Here is a 7,218-nt window from a genome sequence, read left to right on the forward strand (position 1 = left end):
CTTTACTAACCAGTCTTCCCTTCACGGCGAGAGAAATGCTTACTGCAGGACACCACACTTTACTAGCCAGTCTTCCCTTCACGGCGAGAGAAATGCTTATTGCAGGACACCACAGTTTACTAGCCATTCTTCCCTTCAAGGGGAGAGAAATGCTTATTGCAGGACACCACACTTTACTAGCCATTCTTCCCTTCAAGGGGAGAGAAATGCTTACTGCAGGACACCACACTTTACTAGCCTGTCTTCCCTTCAAGGGGAGAGAAATGCTTACTGCAGGACACCACACTTTACTAGCCTGTCTTCCCTTCAAGGGGAGAGAAATGCTTACTGCAGGACACCACACTTTACTAGCCTGTCTTCCCTTCAAGGGGAGAGAAATGCTTATTGCAGGACAGCACACTTTACTAGCCATTCTTCCCTTCAAGGGGAGAGAAATGCTTACTGCAGGCCACCACACTTTACTAGCCAGTCTTCCCTTCTAGGGGAGAGAAATGCTTACTGCAGGACACCACACTTTACTAGCCATTCTTCCCTTCAAGGGGAGAGAAATGCTTACTGCGGGACACCACACTTTACTAGCCAGTCTTCCCTTCAAGGGGAGAGAAATGCTTATTGCAGGACACCACACTTTACTAGCCAGACTTCCCTTCAAGGGGAGAGAAATGCTTGCTGCAGGACTCCACACTTCACAATTCTCCCTTCATGGGAAGAGAAGTGCTTATTGCAGGACCCCACACTTTAAGAGCCAGTCTTCCCTTCAAGGGTTAGGGTTAGGGTTCCCAGACAGGTCCGCCTGGTTCCTACACTGTACTCTTTTCGTCGCCAGCTGAAGACCTTTTTATTCACTCAGTATTTTAACACTTAAGTTTAACTTAAATTTAAATTATACTGTTTTAACTCTGTATTTTAACCTTATATCAATTTTGCTGCGTAGTTTTATCCTGGTTGTGCTTTTTATATTGTATTTTGTATTTGTGTTTTTAACTTGTTGGTTGTTTTATGATGGTTTTAATTTTTGTGAACCGCCCAGAGAGCTTCGGCTATTGGGTGGTATAAAAATGTAATAAATAAATAAATAAATAAAGGGAGAGAGGTGATTTATTGCAGGACACCACACTTTACCAGCCAGTCTTCCCTTCACGGCGAGAGAAATGCTTATTGCAGGACACCACAGTTTACTAGCCATTCTTCCCTTCAAGGGGAGAGAAATGCTTATTGCAGGACACCACACTTTACTAGCCATTCTTCCCTTCAAGGGGAGAGAAATGCTTACTGCAGGACACCACACTTTACTAGCCTGTCTTCCCTTCAAGGGGAGAGAAATGCTTACTGCAGGACACCACACTTTACTAGCCAGTCTTCCCTTCACGGCGAGAGAAATGCTTATTGCAGGACACCACAGTTTACTAGCCATTCTTCCCTTCAAGGGGAGAGAAATGCTTATTGCAGGACACCACACTTTACTAGCCATTCTTCCCTTCAAGGGGAGAGAAATGCTTACTGCAGGACACCACACTTTACTAGCCTGTCTTCCCTTCAAGGGGAGAGAAATGCTTACTGCAGGACACCACACTTTACTAGCCTGTCTTCCCTTCAAGGGGAGAGAAATGCTTACTGCAGGACACCACACTTTACTAGCCTGTCTTCCCTTCAAGGGGAGAGAAATGCTTATTGCAGGACAGCACACTTTACTAGCCATTCTTCCCTTCAAGGGGAGAGAAATGCTTACTGCAGGCCACCACACTTTACTAGCCAGTCTTCCCTTCTAGGGGAGAGAAATGCTTACTGCAGGACACCACACTTTACTAGCCATTCTTCCCTTCAAGGGGAGAGAAATGCTTACTGCAGGACACCACACTTTACTAGCCAGTCTTCCCTTCAAGGGGAGAGAAATGCTTATTGCAGGACACCACACTTTACTAGCCAGACTTCCCTTCAAGGGGAGAGAAATGCTTGCTGCAGGACTCCACACTTCACAATTCTCCCTTCATGGGAAGAGAAGTGCTTATTGCAGGACCCCACACTTTAAGAGCCAGTCTTCCCTTCAAGGGTTAGGGTTAGGGTTCCCAGACAGGTCCGCCTGGTTCCTACACTGTACTCTTTTCGTCGCCAGCTGAAGACCTTTTTATTCACTCAGTATTTTAACACTTAAGTTTAACTTAAATTTAAATTATACTGTTTTAACTCTGTATTTTAACCTTATATCAATTTTGCTGCGTAGTTTTATCCTGGTTGTGCTTTTTATATTGTATTTTGTATTTGTGTTTTTAACTTGTTGGTTGTTTTATGATGGTTTTAATTTTTGTGAACCGCCCAGAGAGCTTCGGCTATTGGGTGGTATAAAAATGTAATAAATAAATAAATAAATAAAGGGAGAGAGGTGATTTATTGCAGGACACCACACTTTACCAGCCAGTCTTCCCTTCACGGGGAGAGAAGTGCTTATTGCAGGACACCACACTTTACTAGCCGTTTTTGCCTTCAAGGGGAGAGAAGTGCTTATTGACAGCCTTCATACTTTACTGGCCAGATTCCTCTTTATATAGAGATCACTGTTTTATTGCCCATCTGCACACTTCAGTGGCCAGAGACCCCTTCAAAGGGAGAGCACTGTTTCTTGCCGGCCTTCACTCTTTAGGGGCCATTCTCCCCTCCCCTGTCTCCCCTTCATGGGGTGGGCTTTGATTTTTAACACTTCCACGGAATCCGAGGCATCTTACATCGTCATCTTCCTCTCCATCTCATCCTCGAAACAACCCTACAAGGTAGGTCAATCCAACCCTCTAAACATATTACACTGGCTTTGATTGCACTTGTTTTTGTGTTTTCTTTCCTTCTCGTTTGTTGATTGTAAATTTTCACTCCTCTATTCCAGGTTGATTGTCTGCTACACTTTTGAAATCAAGGCCCTCCTGGCTGTCCTGGATGAAGACTTCCCTGGCCATTTCTCTGCTTTCCACCTGCTGGATGGATTGAATGGAAAGGGAATGCAGCTGCCGAAGAAGGGATGCCTGGAAATTCTGCTGTAAAGATGTGAAAGGAAAGCACTGCCTTCAAAGGGAGGGGACCCCTTATTGCCGGACTTCACACTTTACTGGCCCATCAAGGGGAGAGCAGGGAAGCCTTCATTTTCAATTGCTTAATTCAGTTCTCCAATGAAAACGTGTATTTTATTATTGTAAGCCTCTGTCTGGGGTCTCTTGCCCTGAAATGTGGCCAATAAATGTTTTAAATAAAATGAAGAAAGAAATAAACATCTGCTTTTTTCCTTCAACCCCACTCACTTCTAGAACCTGGCTTCCAAGAGCTGCTCTGAAATTTAATTTGGGCTCTTGTGCTGAATCAGGTTTGGCACTCCCTTCCACCACAGCCTCCGTTTTCTAGGTGTATAGGGGGAGGCCTTCCTTAGTTTTGGGCCCCCAAAACTCTGAGCAGTTGTGTTGACTTAGCCCAAAAAGTAGTGTGTTTTCTTCCAATAGGTCCCACAGTCTTTGCCAGTTGCCAATCACCAGAGAGGTCCCTCAAGTTGCTCACTTGCCCTAGTCCTACATGCATTTCCTGCACCTACCTGACTTTCAATAAGTGCGAGTGAATTAACCCAAACAACCCTTTTACTTGCAAAAATACCCTCTTCAATTATCAGGGTAGATTAAGCAATAACAATTAATAAATAAATTATGATAAATAATAACACCGTGTGTGTGTGTTTGGGGTTTTTATGGTTCTTACAGCCTTCACCCTCCCCACCATGCCAGTGTCCTTGGTGCATGGGAAAAGCCCACCCTAAGAGCTCCCCACCATCCTGACCGCAAGTCCAGCCCCACACCAAGGCAATGCCATTGCAGAAGAACTTCTATCCTGCTGTGCTGTGTTGCTGGGGGATGCAATCCGTCTGCAGCACTATGTTTTCCTTTTGCTACCCCTGTCTCAGGGTGACCAGATACCAAAGAGAACTGGGCTACTGTGCCTTTCACATGTGTGTAGAAAAGGGCATTTCACCAAGTGCCGCTTCTCACGCATTCACCCTCTTGGCAGCTCTCAAAGGTGCAGAACCCCTATCCTTCTTGGCCTCTGGCAACCCTGCTCTCAATTCAGTTCACCAGATCCCTTTAGCAAGAGGAAGTCAAAGTGACAGAAGTGGATTTTCATTCTGGGACTGGGGGCAACCAGCCAACTCTCTGTTCACTGTTGTGTGGGAGTTCGGCCTGTTTCCCCCTGATCTCTCCTGGGTCGACGTCAGGAGCATGGGAGAGCAGTCTGGGTCCAACATGGGTGTTGCCGCCTGGCTTGAATGGCCCCCGAACAAGACACATGTCAGGGGGAGGTCGCACGCATACTCCTGGGCAGTATTCTCTCCCCCCACCGGCATGTTCCCCACCCTGCCCCCCAGCATAGCTCTCTGTCTAGTCTTTCTCCCACACACACTTACTCTACCTCCTTATCAGGATCTTTTCTCTTTTTTAACTTTTAGAAGAGTTTGGGCACTGCAGAGTGCAGAGTGCAGAGCACAGCTGCAGTTGTGCTGCGAACCTCTGTCCATGTGGCAACGTGCCCCAACCTGTTTTAAAAGTTAAAAGGAAGTTTTAAAAGGGGAGGGGTGAGGGGGGAGATGGCACGGGGGAGAGTGAGCGCTGAGTGGCAGGGGCAGGGGGGGAGAGACTGTATTTTTGGTCCCGGACCTCTGCCCGGCCTTTCTGGCGTCACTGTTTGACATGTAGGGGAAAGAACTTTGGTTGTCAAAATATGCAGTCAAACCTCAGGTTCTAAATTCAGAAACTTTATGAAGCTCAAGGTTAGAGGGCAAGTTTAAGGGAAGGGGGGAAAGGTACAAGTAGCAGGAAAGCAACAAAACAGTTTACTCTGGTGTCCCACTGATAACTGCAGAGGACATATGTATACCAAAGAATTAAATTGGATCATTAGCTATTCCTTTTCCCTAGAAAATCCTGGGAACTGTAGTTCTACACCCTCACCACACTACTTTTTCCGGTATTCTTTGAGGGAAGCCATGACAATTCAGCAAATAAAAATTAATAAAAAATCATGCCGCCTTACTATGGCTTTCTGCATTCGCTCTCTTTTGGGGTTATGACCTTCGCCATTACACAGGCAGCCACGTGGTTTCAAATTGAATATTCCTCCCTCTGCATGCTTCATTCAACTGCTTAATGAGGATGGCAAATTGATAACAGCGATATATGAAAGCCGTGTAGCATACTGAAACTGAGCCCTGGTGAAGATTGACAAGACCTAGATAAAAGTTGATGTAACAATCAAATTTCACCTCCTGATCTAACTAAAAGGTTCCATCTGGAAGTGCAAACAGAGTCGCTTAAACTACTGTCTTGGAATATCGCGGGGTTGGAGAACAAGCTGAATGATTTGGAGTTTGTACAATATCTGACCAACTTTCATATATTTAGTCTACAAGAAACCAGGGCACAAAAAATAGAACTACAGGGCTATCAAATATTCTCAGTACCAGCAAAAAAAAATTTTTTTTTCAAGAAAGGGAGGAGCTGTGGGGGCCTCGCTTTGGGTATATCTGCCAGTCTAAACGTTGTGACCCAGGAAATAGTTACTGACTCACCATTTTTGCAAGCCATTCAGTTGACTATCCAAAAGGGGGCAGACTAACATGTATAAACATATATATCCCCCCAGAGGATCCAATTACTATCCTGCTAACATCTGGGACACATTGGAGGCCCTTTTAGATACTGTTATCAACAGTATCTTTTATGCCCAATTATTGTAATGGGAGACTTTAATGCTAGGATATGAGACGAATATACTATTGCATTAAATAACCTATCTCTAAACATGGAAGATTTAGCATACTTGCCACCTAGGAAATCCAGGGATAAGACAATAAACAAGGCGGGTATTTGTCTAATTAGATTAATGTTCAAGTTTATAATGTTCATAACGAATGGTACTGGTTTAGATGAATCAGCCGGAAACTTCCAATTCCTACTTTGGCTCAGTCTTCTCCCAAAAGCGGGTCTATGACCCCCCCCCCCCGGAAAAAGTGAAGTACAAGCTGATGGGGCAGAACTGCAGTTTGAGATTGATGAACAAATGGTCAAGTTCAAATGGTCATATTTCTTTGAACAGGTTCAAATCTCTAGGGCCCGATGAACTGCATCCTAGAATAATAATAAGAATTCTCAGAACCACTATCTATTATCTTTGTGAAATCATTGAAGATGGGTGAAGCACTGGACGACTAGAGGAAGGCTAATTTTATCCTTATCTTCAAAAAGGGCAAAAAGAAGGAACCTGGGAATTACAGACCAGTCAGTCTGACAGCAATCCCTGGGAAAAATTTTGAGCAGATTATAAAGAAGTCAATCTGTAAGCACCATGAAAATAATGCAGTGATTATTAGAAGCCAGCATGGATTTCTCAAGAACAAATCCTGTCAGACTAAACTGATTTCATTTTTTGATCAGGTAACCTCTGTTGTAGGAATGCTGTGGACATAACATATCTTGTCTTCAACAAAGCTTCTGACAAAGTGCCCCTGATATTCTGATTAACAAACTTGCTAATAGTGGGCTAGATGGAACAACTATTAGGTAGATACACAGTTGGCTGCAGAATCAGACTCAAAGAGTGCTTATCAATGGTATCTTCTCAAAACAGGGGGAGGTAACGAGCAGGGTACCACAGGGCTCAGCCCTGGACCCAGTGCTCTTCAACATTTTTATTAATGATTTGGACGAGGAGGTGCAGGGAATGCTTATCAAATTTGCAGATGACACAAAATTGCCTGGTATAAACTTTTTTTAAAGTCATTCATGTAATTTTAAATGGTGTCATGTCTACTTTAGCCTTTAGAGTAGTCTGTTACTCTGTGTGAATTTTTCCAGCATTGGAAGGGGTAGTTCCCATGAAAATACAACCATGTAATATTCTGTCTAGTTCGCATGTCCCTTTCATATGTTATTAGGCACAATCTATTGCTGAAGTACATCTCGGCCATGATCCCACACAGTTAATTAGGCATACTTATGCCCATTGATTTCAGGAGGGTTAAGAGTGCACTGGATTGTGGCATTGATATGTGTGTGTGTATGTGCTGATATTGTATTGTTCCTACTTCTTATATAATTTGCACATATATCTAGTTTATGTACTGAAGGGAGTGAAAAGTTCAAGGATTTTGCTTCCTGTACAAAGTGGTTCTTTTTGGCTTTCATATTTAGAAATATG

This window comes from Elgaria multicarinata, chromosome 5 (genome assembly GCF_023053635.1).
Source record: "Elgaria multicarinata webbii isolate HBS135686 ecotype San Diego chromosome 5, rElgMul1.1.pri, whole genome shotgun sequence".
NCBI lineage: Eukaryota > Metazoa > Chordata > Lepidosauria > Squamata > Anguidae > Elgaria > Elgaria multicarinata.